General features: G+C 38.3%; 1 protein-coding gene across 1 annotated transcript in view; it reads right to left on the bottom strand.

The window, feature by feature from the left end:
• The window catches only part of LOC126648736 (sciellin-like), a 40,182-nt gene extending 26,815 nt beyond the window's left edge, over window positions 1–13,367 (bottom strand). The window contains exon 1 of the mRNA XM_050332165.1: window positions 13,287–13,367. The gene's annotated coding sequence lies outside the window, so the exon portion shown is untranslated. The remainder of the gene's footprint in view (window positions 1–13,286) is intronic.
• Between the last annotated feature and the right edge of the window lie 478 nt (window positions 13,368–13,845).

Raw genomic sequence — 13,845 nt, 5'->3', positions numbered from 1 at the left:
ACAAGGAACAAATGCATCAGCTAAGATTCTTTTAGTGTGGTGAAATGAAGTATACATGGTGTAAAAACATCACAAACGGTATGAGAAGGGTGTATTTCAGTTCTCTCCCAGTACAAGATCGTCAGCATTAAGCCAGTAGGAAGAAAAAGAAAGAAAAGGATAAAAAGACAAAACAAAAAAGAAGAAGAAAAAGGAAGAGAGAAAAAGAAAAAGATATTAAAATAAGCCAAAAAACCTCCATCACTCCTTAGTGATGGAGTTGCCATTCAGCCCCTCAGCTGAGTCATTCAGCATTGTCCTTTTAATTTCTTGAGAGTGAATTTCTTCTCTAGTTACATGACAAATGTGGAGAGTATGTATATATGTAAATATGGGGAGAACTTTACTTTGTTATCTCATGTTTAAGACCCTCTCCTTAATCATAAAAACCTTTGCAATCCAATAAAATTGCTCACCTGTTCAAATAACAGGAAAAAACCAGCAAGGCAGATTTATGATATGTGTTGAAATGTAGGTAAACTGCAGGAGTAAAATTGAAAATGGTATCACAGAAGTGTCATCTTCCCTCCACATTCCCCTCACAACTTCTCTGGAGAATTCAGCTGTCTTTTTGTTCTCCCTTACCCACAGAAGTAGAAGGTTTAATAGCATTTCCAAGCATCTTCCAAGGACTAAATTTGAGGTACAGAATTCAATCACAAACTATGTGAAAGAAAGGAGAATACATTTCCTAAATTAACACATCTGCAAGAAGGGCTTTATGAGCTGAGAAACTGAAGAAGCAGCTGAGCTCTCTTTCCTGCCTTTGCAAGAGGCAAGATGTCCTTTGATATAAACTGGCCAATAGAGTCTTACAATCTCTTGTGCACTTTAAATATCAACTTCTCCTTCCCTTTTATTTTCAGTAAATTATATTCTTCTAAAAATTGTTTTCCCAATTGTGAGTACTTTGAAAAGAATGTTGGCAGAAAAAATCTTTTATGTGAGTTTTAGTGTTCAGCACTCAAAGAATTGAGTGGTGAGTTTTTTCATTTGTTTTTGTTGCTGTTGTTAAGTGAAATGAAAACCAGACTGCACTTTGGAATGGGATGATTTCTAAATAATTTGGGTGAGATTACAAGGGAGAGAATCAGAACAGAATGATTATAATTATCTGGATTTAATCACAGAGGCCCAGGTAAGTTCCTCAGGCTCCAGATCTTGCCACAGTGCTTTAAGAGCATAATGTGAAGAACCCAATAATTTCAGGCTGCTCTGGATCCTCATGCAGACTATTAGCCTGAGAGAGCTAAATGCCAATTAATTTTTGAGCAAATAATTTGAACTCTACTCAATAAAGGAGAAGCCAAACTGGCAACAGCTATTTTCAAACATTTGTTTCCTCAGAACTGGCCAAGACTTTCCATCCAGGCCCTATTTAGCCAAAAAGCTAGGCTACATCAAAAGCTAGGCTCCTACCTCTAAATTTGTCACTCAAGACACCTCTAATGTAATCTCACACTAATGCAGATGACTAAAGTAGGTCAGAGGATTGGGCTGTAGTAGTTATTATTTCTCTCCCCTGTTTAGAAAGGGAGCCTAAAAATGACAAATCAGATGTAGGCATCTGCACTGTTGTTAAACAATGTCAGATGAATTCCATGTAATAGCAGGATTTCAAATAAATTTTTTTCTCTTTAAGAAAGAGGTTCTTGCTAAATTAAAAGGAGAAGGAAACAAGGGTGCAGATTTTTTTCTTTCTCTCTGTCTGGCCAAAATTCAAGCGGTAAGGCTCATTCTGCAGCCTCGACAGTACTGCATCTATAAAATCAGCTTCCCTGCTGCACTGTAGCCACTTACACAAAAAGTGTGACAGGGAAACTATAATCTGGCCATGTAGGAGTCTGAACCATAAAGACATTGCAAGATGAGAGGACAGAAAAAAACCCAAAAAATCATTGTGCTTTCCTGGAAGTTCTGTCTCTTTCACTCACAGGTACAAAGGAAATATTCCTTACATTTTTAGAAGGAATACGTCAGATTTTTATGGATTTGAATCCTCTAGCTATACCAGAAGCAAGACTTGAATTTGGGGATTTAACTGCTTTGTTTGTAGATATCTATATTCACTCTGTTCAGATCTCTGAGCTGCAGACAAAGTAGTATAAATGAGGTTTGGCATCTTCTATAAATCTGTGAGCAGAACCTCTCAGCATTGTGCCTAAATCACAATCTTTGTATTCTAAATATTGTCTTAATGTTCTTAATTTAATTTTGAAATATACAATTCTGCTCCAGCATATTTGAAACATTCAAACTCACAGTGCTGAGCTCATTTTAGGTTGAAGCAGAAAGCTCCAAGCAAGTGAGCTCTGTTGTAGCTTAATTATATGGCCAAGCTGGGTGTGTGAGAATAGCCAGCGCACACTGGAGAATAAATTGCTGGGTTTGGTTTTTCTTGATTTACAAGTTGCTATAAGTGGTGCATGTTCCCAGGGAGTGGTGAAGAGTAAGGGTGTGTTAAACAGGTTTAAGGACATTTTAAAGAAACATTGTCAGGTTTGAGACATAGTAGATTTGGTGCACGTCCTCCTTCCTTCCAAATAACATTTTCTGTTTCTGTGGTTACAAACACCTGGGCTGCACCCTGACTCTCTGTTTAAGGGATACCACAAAATCCAGTGTTGCAGTTATGTGTCACACTGGTTACTCTCTGTCTTTTTTCCCTTTTTTTTTTTTTTCTTTTGCCGTGAGTGGGGAAATGAAACTGCCAGAACTGCTGTTTTTTGCACTCCTTGGAGAGCTCAATTCACATACCATTGCATTCAGCCAGTAAAAATCTTGCGGTTTTCTGTAAAAATAGCTGTGGTGAGGACAAGTAGTGAGCTGTGGTGAGGACAAGCAACATTTGGATCAAACAATTTCTCCACTCAGAATGGTACCACAGTTAGTTTCTGGTGTTGCCGGGGCCACCACTTTAATGTCTGAAACTCCCTAATACAAAGTCTGGGCTCCAAATTCCCAGGAACCTTGGCAAAAGTCACATGATTTTGAAGCTGAATTTTTTTGGTTTTCAGAAGTTTTGCAAGGACAATGGACATAATTTTAAATCTTATATGCACATAGCATTAGTTTCGAGCCTTGGAGACCTACTGGGTATTTTCTCCTTCTGGGTATCCTAATGGAACTAAGGATAATTCCAATTGAAAATGAGAGCAAACTTTCTTAAACAAGAGATGTCTGGAATATCCATTTCAATCTCTTGCTTAGTATAGGAGAATAGAATTAGCTGAGCTAATACGTACGAACTTCCTTATATACAAACAACTATTTGCCATTTTCATAAGTAACACTGAAATATTTGTTTGGAAGGATTCAACCTCATTGCATAGGCAACATTTTTAAACCAGTTTTTTTCACACACATTGGTAAATATGTTAATTTTTTTGGTCTCTCCCTTGCCATTGTGCTATAGTACTTACAGTGCTATTTATTATTCTATGTGGTAAAAATACTCAACACCAAAAAGTCCAGTAGAATCATAGAATATCCTGAGTTTGAAGGGACCCACAGGATCATGGGGTCCAACTCCTGGCCCTGCACAGGACAACCTCAAGAACCACACCATGTGCCTGAGAGTGTTGTCCAAATGCTTCTTGAATTCTGGCAGGCTTGATGCTGTGAATGTTTCTCTGGGGACCCTGTTCAGTATTCAGTTATTTGAATAAACACATCTTTTAAATTCCCCCTTCCAAAGGTAATAAGGGAGCAGTATGACACAGTCACAAATCACTGTTAGCCAGACCAAAACTTAGTTCATGAAAAGAACAGAGTGGAGTTGTCGCTTGCAAGTGCCACTGTTTAAAAGACACAGAGCAGAAGGAGACTGAAGTTTGGAATTAGGTAGCACAGTAAACGAAGAGGATTTCAAATAAAAATGAAGGAGAAAGATGTCAAAGAGGAAATTAAGCAGCAGGAAAGGATCTCAAAGGTCAAAGATCAGTTGGTTAGAGCATGGCACTAATAACACCGAGGTTGTGGGTTCGATCCCTGAATGGTCTGTTCACCAAAGAGCTGGACTCGATGATCCTTCCAACTCAGAATATTCTGTGAAATCTGTGAAATATAATGACAATGCAAATCCTACAGAGCAGTGTTCATGAAGGGTTTCAAGAATGGCATCCTTGTAAATGAAGATTAATGTATCCTACTGGTTTCATGCAATGGTAGAGGTGTTCATATAAAAACCAGAAGATTCTTTGCCTGGAAATCCTACACTTTAGAAAAACTGTGATCAAATGAAGAGAGACAGGATGAGCAGTGATGTTACATGAGAACTATGCAATGAACAATGAATGGCATGTCAGCTATTCGATCCACGTGGATTGTGTTTGGGACAGATTAACATCTGAATTATGCTGCAAAAGGAGCAAATAAAGGCAAACACACAGGATGAAAAAAAGAAAAAGAGTTGCTCAGTTGCAAACAGGGGAACCAAGGGATTTGAAGACAATGCCACAAACAAGCAACCCTCAGAAGTTCATGCATAAGGGTAAGTGCAGTTATAGTCTCTCAATACAATTTTTTCTCAGGGTTTTGCAGGGTCAGTCTCCTAAACAGTCAAAGGTATAACTGCAGGGACTACCTGTTCAGGAAACACCACAGAGATTGTCATGAATGAGTATCTCTGTCGTTTATCTAACTGTACAGTGCAGTGATCCAGTAAATGGGTGTTGACAATAGGTTTTGCAGTGAACAGCAAGGGGTGCGGTTTCTTTATCAGTTTAAACTCATCTAGTACCACATTACCACCGAGAAAGTAACAGTTGTGCCTTCCTTGTCCTGCCCTTGGCGATACTCTCCAACTAGTTCCTTAGGTTGCCTTGGTCAGAGCAGCAGACATCAAGATCTAACTCACTACAGGTCTCACAATCAAAAGAACTGAAGAAAAGCATGTGGAAAACAAAAAGTATTCAGGGTAGACCAAGACCGTTCCATTGTCATAGTGTGCTGTTTGGTGATTTACAACAGTCGGGAAACCAGCTTTTTAAGTTCAGCTACTTAATTTAGTAACTACTGAAACAAAAGGACAGTTCACACCTCAAAACCAATATTTTAACCTTCTGTAAATTCAGTTGTTATTCCTGATTTCCCTTCAATAATTTCCCTGCCCTAACATCTACAGGGTTTTTAATACAAGAGAAGTCTCCCACAGGATTTCAATTGAAAGGACTTGCTAAAACTTCGAAGGAATTATCTGTGGCCTTTCAGAGGATGTCCTAAGTTTCTTGAAGAACTGCATTAGCTTTCCTCTCATCTACAAACCATACCTTGTTCAAATTTCTACACATACACATACAGGAAAAACTATTAACAACATAATTTGATATATCTGGGTAATTTGCCAGTCATTATCAAATTCTTGTCCTTTTCCATATGGAAGAACTGCTTCTGATCTCAACATTCTTTTCATGTTAGTGGTCTTGGACATCTTTCAGGCACTGCTGGGAAAGGTAAAACTTGAGGATGGGATTTGAATCACAGGAACTGCAAGTTTTAAAGAAGACATCTGACCTCCAAAGTAGTCAAACGTGTTCCAGTACTTTAATCATCCAGGCACTGGACTTGGTCCAGTAAGTCCATATCTTTTTTCTGTACTGGGTAGTCCAGATCTGGACACAGTACTCCAGGTGTGGGTTCATCAGTGTTAAAGGGAAAAAGGATCACCTTCCTCATTTTGCTGGCAATGCTCTTACCAACATTACCCAAGAAGCTGCTGTCCTTTTATTGTCATGAATGGTGCATTGGTAGCTCATGGTCATCTTATCCATTGCCTGGAAACTTTCACTCCAAAGACCTTTTAAGGAAAGCAACTTTTCTGCCAGTGGGTCCCCAGGATGTACTGGTTGCTGGGGTTATTCCTCCACACGTATAAGGCTTTGCCTTTACCACTGTTGAAGTTGATGAGATTCCCCTCTCTCCTGTTCCCCACCTTGTTGAGGTCCCTCTGAATGGTGGCATAACCATCTGGCACATGAGCCAGTCTGCCCAGTTTTGTGTTGTCTGTGAACCTGATGAAGGTGAACTGTGGTCCTGTGTCCGGATCATTAATGAATATGGAGAACAGTATTGGCCCCAGTATTAAGCCCTGGGATACACCACTAGGGACTTCATTAGATTAGATTCAACAATCTAAAGCATAGACCCTCCTCCTTGTGATGAAAGACAATTTCTCTTCTCCCTAAACTGCATGTATACTAGATAAATTGCTGCTTCCCCATAGGGAAGACCAAGCTATAATTAATAACTTTGAAAAGAAGTGCACACTCTCTCTAATTATAAATGTCTTCTTCTCATGAGACAGTATTAACCTGTTTCCTTCCTCATTTTGTCCCATCCTTGCCACATCTCATATCTGACAGCCATTGTAGGTAGAAAAAAATTAAGGGCTTCCATGAACTCTTCATTTAATAACAAACAAGAAGGAAGGAGGTAATGACCCATACATTGGCAACTCTGTAATTAAAAAGTCAATTAAATGTAAACTATCTCAGACTTCTGCCTTCTAAATAACTTATTGTAATTACTAAAATGTACTGTTTTATTTTCATTCTTCTGTTGCAACAGAGATGACTATTAAAAAGTTTGCAAAATAGAAAGACTAGTAGAAGCCCAAAATCTGAAATTCATATACAGGAAGCTGTTGAAATGTAAACATAAGTTTGTATTAGAAGCAAAGCAGATGAACACAACAAATAGGCATGTTCTATTGCAACATTCCCACTGAGTCAAATGGTATTTAATCACTCGTAGTTTGTGTAAGTACTACAGGTGTTGCTCCATGACGAACATTCAAGCTAATCTGAATACAGAGGTACTGTGTCTCATCAGCAGAAGTACCATGAAAGGTAAAATACCTAACTGCTTTGATTCATCAACAAGGTACAGAATATGCATTCAGGTAAATATATGATCACACAGTAAAAGCAGACTTCATAGTTAGTGTACAGATGAGTGAAACTTTAACCACTACTTCATAGATTTTAATTCCATAGTAAATTTCATGTAAGTATAATATAAATATTAAATATGGTCACGTACAAAATTTACGTTCCACATGGCAAGCTTTCTCTGTAGTTGCCATGTACAGTGTGCCACCATACAATCAGGAGGAGTCCTAGTTCTGGCCCCTGGGCTGCTCATGCAGAGTGTCTGATCACAAGGTGGCCACACGTCCCTTGTTATTACTTTCTCCTCATTTTGTATTTAATACAGTGGTCAACACCCATATCTCTCTGGTTCCAGGTGGATAGAGATCAGAATAAGGCACTTGCAAGCAAGATGTAAGACATCCCCTGCCCTAAATAATTCTGTATGGATCACTCCTAGGTGACTGCACAAAGGGAATTTCAGGTGGCTCCCTATTCAGGGTTCTCTGGCTCCATGCATTGTTTAAGGCAGGCAGAGAGGCCCTGACTCAGCTTTAAGTGTAAGTGGCAGACACCTCACTGGTGTGGTGAGGTCACATATCCTCTGGTTATGTCTGGCCTTCCTTGAACTCCTTTAATTTCCTTGTTGAGACCTTTGTAAATTGTACCCATAAATTCAGGGAGAAACTCAAGATTTAAGACCAAGACAAGCATAAGGTCTGCAATCCTCACAAAACAGCACTAAACACAAGAGGTTAGATTACTCCCTTGTAACAGACACAAGGAAGTATCTGCTTACTCTCTCAGTAGATAGGGATTTTCAGGAAACCTGCTTAGGCATGTTCAGGTGTGAATTATTACGGGTCTTGGACTGGGATCTTGGGATTGCTGCCTCTGCCTCCCAATGCCATGCAGTGCCTCCAAGTCCCAGCAGTTATTCCATTTTGTTACACTGAAGCTTTAAGGAAAGATCAGACTTGAGAGCTTCTGCTGTACTTTAGAATCACTCAGTACAATAGACAGAAAAATCTGTGAAGGGTTTATTCTTTATTTCTGGTATCACAAGATGAACCTTCAGGAGGCTGCTCAAGCTGTATGAACAGATTTAGTATCTTCATACTAGAGGGAAAGCAGTGCCTTTACTTCTGATTGCAGGTCCTTGAACCTTCCTCTGAGGTGTTTGCCTCTGGGTTCTGTCAGAAGCAAATTACTGGCCTGGATGTTGTGTAGGTCTAGTCTAGTGAGTCCATGCATCTATAATGGAAAATATTAAAAGCAGAAGTGCCCTTCTTTCTACCAGCCTTTGCAATAGAAAAGAGTGATTCAAAATATGATAATGCCATAGAAGTGTTACAAATACAGAAACCAGGTTCCCCCTCACTTTTAACCATAATATTTGATTTAATTGATTTAATTTTCCACACTCTCTCTCAAAAACACCCAAATATTTTCATCCAAATACTCATTAGTGCAAAGATCACAGGACAGGACAATATACACAAGTCTGAAGAGGATATATATAGTGCTAATTAAATTTAATAACAATCTATTAAGTATTAACATAAATACAGTCCTCCAAGGAAGTAAGCTTGTATTTTGCCAAGAGCAGCTTCTTGAAGGATGATAGGGCAAGAAATACTACATAGATTATTACAAGAAATTACTTAGAAGTGAATGTACTAATTTTAATTATATTGGATAATACTGAGTCTTCCCATACTTTCAAAAAATAATTTATTCTGCTTGCACCAGTTTATAGTTGCTGTCAGATGCAGGCAGTACTTTTTTCTCCTGTATCAAAGTCCTACCTTCCATCCCCTTGAAAGGACACTGCCTCAGTCACACTCTGTCTGAAGTAATAAAAACCTCACATAGTCTTCACCTGACTGGGCAACTGCAGAGAATAAAACAGCACCTCACCTTACTATGATCTCAGACAAGAGCAGTTGTTTCTAAATGGGTGGGGACTTTTCTATAGACCCCACATACAGACCCCCCCCTCTTCCACAGCCGCTTTTTGTACTGCAGAGCTACATCCACAGCAATCCCTTCCCTAGTTTACATTTGCTGCTGGATGATGTAACGACTCAAACCAAAGCAATGTTTCAATGCATGGAACTCTCTTTCAGGGACAGCGTCGGCGGGGTGTGAATTAGGTAGCAACAGATAGTGTAATAAAATATTGCTGTTCACTTACACCTCCACCATGCATTCTCCATAAAAAACACTATTTAACTAATATTATTTCACAAATAAGGAGAATTTTACCATGAATAGATTCTGATTTTACTATTCAAGTAAGAAAGTTTCATAATAGAAACTGCTGTAGACTTCAGCCATTCTGTAGCTCAGAGTTCACAGTAGGGTTCACAGTGGTAAAAATAATAATGTTTTAACAAGGAGGTTCTACTAGAAAAGATGCTGACCTATACAGCCCTATGCACTTAGCCTTTCGGAAGGTTAAACAAGTTCTCTGTAAAGTGAAATTGTAATCCAAAGCTGTAACTGTAAAAAACCACAGCCCACCTGTTGCCTCTATCTGGAAAAATGTAAATTCCGTGTGCAGGTCATTGCATTTGGGGCTCTGAGGTGACGTACATGTATGCCTCTGTGTAGGTATCTGCATGGTTTGAAGCAAACAACTTGGTGTCTACCTCACATTCTAAACTGGGTGATAAGTATCCAGAAGACCTTAAAAGAATTTGGTGCAATACATATTTTACCAGGGATTGCCTAACTGAGTAATCAGTGCTGGGCGCTTCAAAAAACAGAGTGGCTGCAAAGGTTTTATTATAAAACAAATGTGATCACAGCTGACGTAGTACCAAGAATCACCTCTTATTTTATTCAGACTTCATGACATGCTGTTTCATTTATGATTGGTACCCTGCTTTTATCCAGATGGCCACAACTGTGCTGCCTCCTGTCTAGTAAACCAGCAGTTAGCATGCTCTCCTAAGAAAAGGACATTGTAGTTTCTTAGGCTGGGCATTAACTCATTCCTATTTTGCCCATGCTTAAAGAGAAAGTACAAGGGAAAAATAGGAGCTAAAGCCTTTTTCCTAAAGAAAACATCCAAACTACAAATTGTGGAGACAGGAAGTTCCATCTTTCTACACATCAGAGACTAGGAGAAATAACTTTACTGTGGTACAACTAAGAGTGATTTAGCTATTTTATGCTATTTACAACAGCAGGAAAATAACAGAATTGCTGCATCCATATTTTGCTACAAAAATGGATGAAAAAAACACATCCTAAAGCTGTTGAAGTTAGTGCCATGCTTGTGTTGTATGAAGTACTGTTTGAGATTAGCAATACTAGTATGTTTCGCTTTTTACAAGCATATATAACACAAAAATTTTGTCTTAGAACATGAACGAAAGGCAAAACATCACTTGTCCTGTCTGTGTATGTTGTGTATCTGTTCATAAGCCTCCTGCTACATTTCATAAGGTAAATCCACAATTGTGTCTTCTAGCTCTCCTCAACCTCCTGAAAAACTACAGATTTCATAGTCCAGCATAAAATCTGTCCTTTTCTTTTCTTTTCTTTCAGTATAATTGAGTTTTTGAATTCTCTAGTTCTGTTACTAAAATGTTATTGTTGAATAAAATCTGAGAGGTACTGTATAACTTCAGATATATTGGGAAAGACTATCCAGATGAGTCCACCTCAAAATTTCCAGGTGGATTAGCTATTCCTTTCCAGATTTCATCTGAACACGCACTTGCCTGTCAGAGTAATGAATGCCTCTCAAAGACCATGATGTGGTCCTGTTTATTCTCATGTATTCATTCATCTTCAGTTAACAAGGGAACTACCACAAAAATTACATACACAAGAGGGATTCTAAGAGTTAAATCAAATAACTGATGCTCCTGTTTCTGAACAGATCATGCAGCAAAGACTTGGCAGCCTTTAGTCTGGGAGCTAGTGCTTTTTATAGAAATTATATTTAATCTTGACTTCCTTACTGGTAATGCAAATTCCCTGCAAACAGAGACTCGATACTGATTTGCAGTTATCGATTCTAGAAAATACGTACAAATTACTGCAATGTACAGTTTGGGCACTAGGTGGAAACAGAGTAAGGAAAATAAAACCCCTTATCAAATCTTCAGTACAACAAATGGAAGAGCTTATTTTCTCACACATGACTGAGATCCCAGAAGGAAGAAATGGCAGCTTAAATCTGCTTTATTTTACTGGGGGACCTCTATCATTCTCACTTTTTTTGCACAAGAATAAGAGAAAATATTATCCTTATAATTGTTTTATATTGTTTTTCCATTTTCTTGCTTTAAATTTTCAGATACCTGTATTCAGAGTGCTCAGATACATTTCTATTGAATGTTGTTCAAGTATTCCAGTGGAAATTAGTATTTGGATTGGATACATAGCAACCTTTCCTCCATTGCTGTTGCAGTTGTGCAAAACTTTAAGTTGAAAATTTAGTGCTGTTTTTCTCTGCTACCATTTTATTGTCATAGATTCTAAGCAAATAAAATAGAGAAAATAAAAATTTAATGCTTTCCTTTCTTTTCACCTACTTATGCAACAAGAAAATTAGAACTTCTTTTCACTCCTCTGTATAACCCAGTTCTAGGAGCCTCTTCATTATAGCTCTATTTCTTTTTTTTTTCCATCTCAGGAAAGAGAACTGAAATCATAACTAGCTTTGGACGGTAGCCATATTTTATATATTATGTTGCTTACGAAAAACTTGGCTCCAGGAAAATCCATATGCAGAATAAAACTGCAGCGAAAGCCCACAGAAATAAGGAGGGATGATGCAGCATTACACTGGAAATCACGAAGCAGAAGTGAGATGCACAACAGCAGTGCTGGTCCAAGCATGTGTGGTCAGAATGGGACATTCAGGCCTTCTTGTTGTACTTCCAAGAAATGATCAATCTTAGTGTAAGACCATCCATTTGAAATCATGCAGTCATGATCTACTCAGCCTCAAAAGAGACTGACCTAGTCATTCCTCACCCCTTTCAGTTCAGTCTGCAGATCTTGAAAGGTCTAAGTTAAGAAGCGACTATAAGAGCAAGGGGCATCTCTAGTTTAATTTAGGATTCAGGACATGCTGTTTTATTTGTGACTGTTACCCTCTTTCCTGCAACTTTTTCACTTCTTCCAAATTCTTCTAAATATTTTTATTAGTAAAAACTTTGGTGATTACCAGTAACTTCTTCTATTTCATCTTTGCATCTTTGCTCACTTTTAAACACCAGTAAGAGGGCAGACAGTTGTATCACAGGCCAGTTTTACAAACTGAAGCAGATTTCAACTGCTTGAGGTGACTTAGCCAATTGACTCAGATGCCAGAGCAAGTATTCATACTGGTGGAATGCAAGTCAAAATCTGAACTGAACATGAAACCTGATGAAGCCTGGGGAGCAACAATTGTTCCTGTTCCAAGTAAATATAACCTTTTGTCTACCGGATAAAACCATACGGTAAGTTAGATTAAATGATTTTGAGTACATTTTCTAAACTCTGTAGGAACAAATGCTGAACTAAACTAAAAGCACAAATATCAGACAGATGTGTAAGACCTACTGTCCACATTCCTGAAGAATGCTTGTGTGATGGGTACACTGTAGGTTAGATAGGCCAAGATATAAATGCAATATAAGCTAAAAACTTTGGCTGTGAAAAGGTTTTGATGAATGACAGCTGTCACTGAATTAAACCTACCAGTGGGATACTGTATATTTCCTCAGAGCTTTTTGAAAACAGTTTAAAAAAGAAATTCCATAGAACAAGTAGAACCTAATTTAGTCCGTTGTCCCTCACATGGTGGTCATCCCAATCCTTATCCTTACAATCACCTTTTAGAGAAGACAGGTTAAATAGCATAGAAATCTCCTTTCAATACAATAAAACAGAGTCAGTCATCCTTTGCTTACAATTGAAAGGTATGAACTTCTAAATACAATATAGCAATTGTTAAACACATCTTTAAGAGGTTCTTGTGTACATTCAGTAATATGTCTACTTGAATGTGTCAGAAGATACTGGCATGTCTTCAATTTGTCCTATTACCTCAACTCTACTAAGTACATGGGAACTGGATTTTATATCAATGAGACTGTTTAGTACAGCCTAGCTGAATGACTGAACAGTTTCCTGATGCCAACAACATATCAGTGCTGAAATAAGAAGAAAAAGGAACTTTCCAGGACAATCAGAGCCTAGATTATCGATGGCAGGAGCACAGGAGAAATCCTACTTGTAAATTAAGCAGAGGTTATATGAAAAACACTGAAAATCAAACACAGGTGTTCTTTTTTCTTTTTTAAAATTTCAAATTAATCCCTATTTGCAAATTCCACAGATAAGCATATTGCTATAATATGGACTTACCAATTTTGGCACTGAAGAGTGTAGGCTGGGAGAGCTTTCCAGGCACAAAATTTTCCACTGCTTTTAAAACCTCTGATGATTTGACCACTGAACAGAGGATGTCTAATGCAGTTCCAGTTACTACTTCCAACAGCTAAAATCCCTTTTCTACCAAGATTCAAGTTTCAGGTTAAAGCAAACTGAAAGTTTGCTGTTATCTACTTTTGCTGGCTGGAAGTTGCTGTTGGTGACTGAAAGTGTTACTAGGAGTGGTTTTGGCTCCGAAGAGGATAGTTATGAGTCAACGTGGGATAAATCCAGACATGCCCAGCTTTCCTCCTGCTCTGTAAACACAGTGATGTGATACAGAAATCTGACTTTGATGATCTTTAGATGCAATAAATATATTTGCCTTTCTGACACATAAAGGCTGTCTTCATACTCAGCCCAATAGGCATGTGACACAGGTTATTTTTTGAGGCACTCTAAATTGCAGTGATTTCCTTGCCTGCAAGGTCAAACATGAGTGGTAAGCGTCAAGAGTGAGATCCTGGCTGCTGTAAAGCCAAGAGAAAAATCT

Source organism: Myiozetetes cayanensis, unplaced genomic scaffold (genome assembly GCF_022539395.1).
Source record: "Myiozetetes cayanensis isolate MyiCay16 unplaced genomic scaffold, myiCay2020 scf5-8, whole genome shotgun sequence".
NCBI lineage: Eukaryota > Metazoa > Chordata > Aves > Passeriformes > Tyrannidae > Myiozetetes > Myiozetetes cayanensis.
Note: the sequence above shows the minus strand (reverse complement) of the source record. Positions and strands in the feature narration are given on the sequence as shown.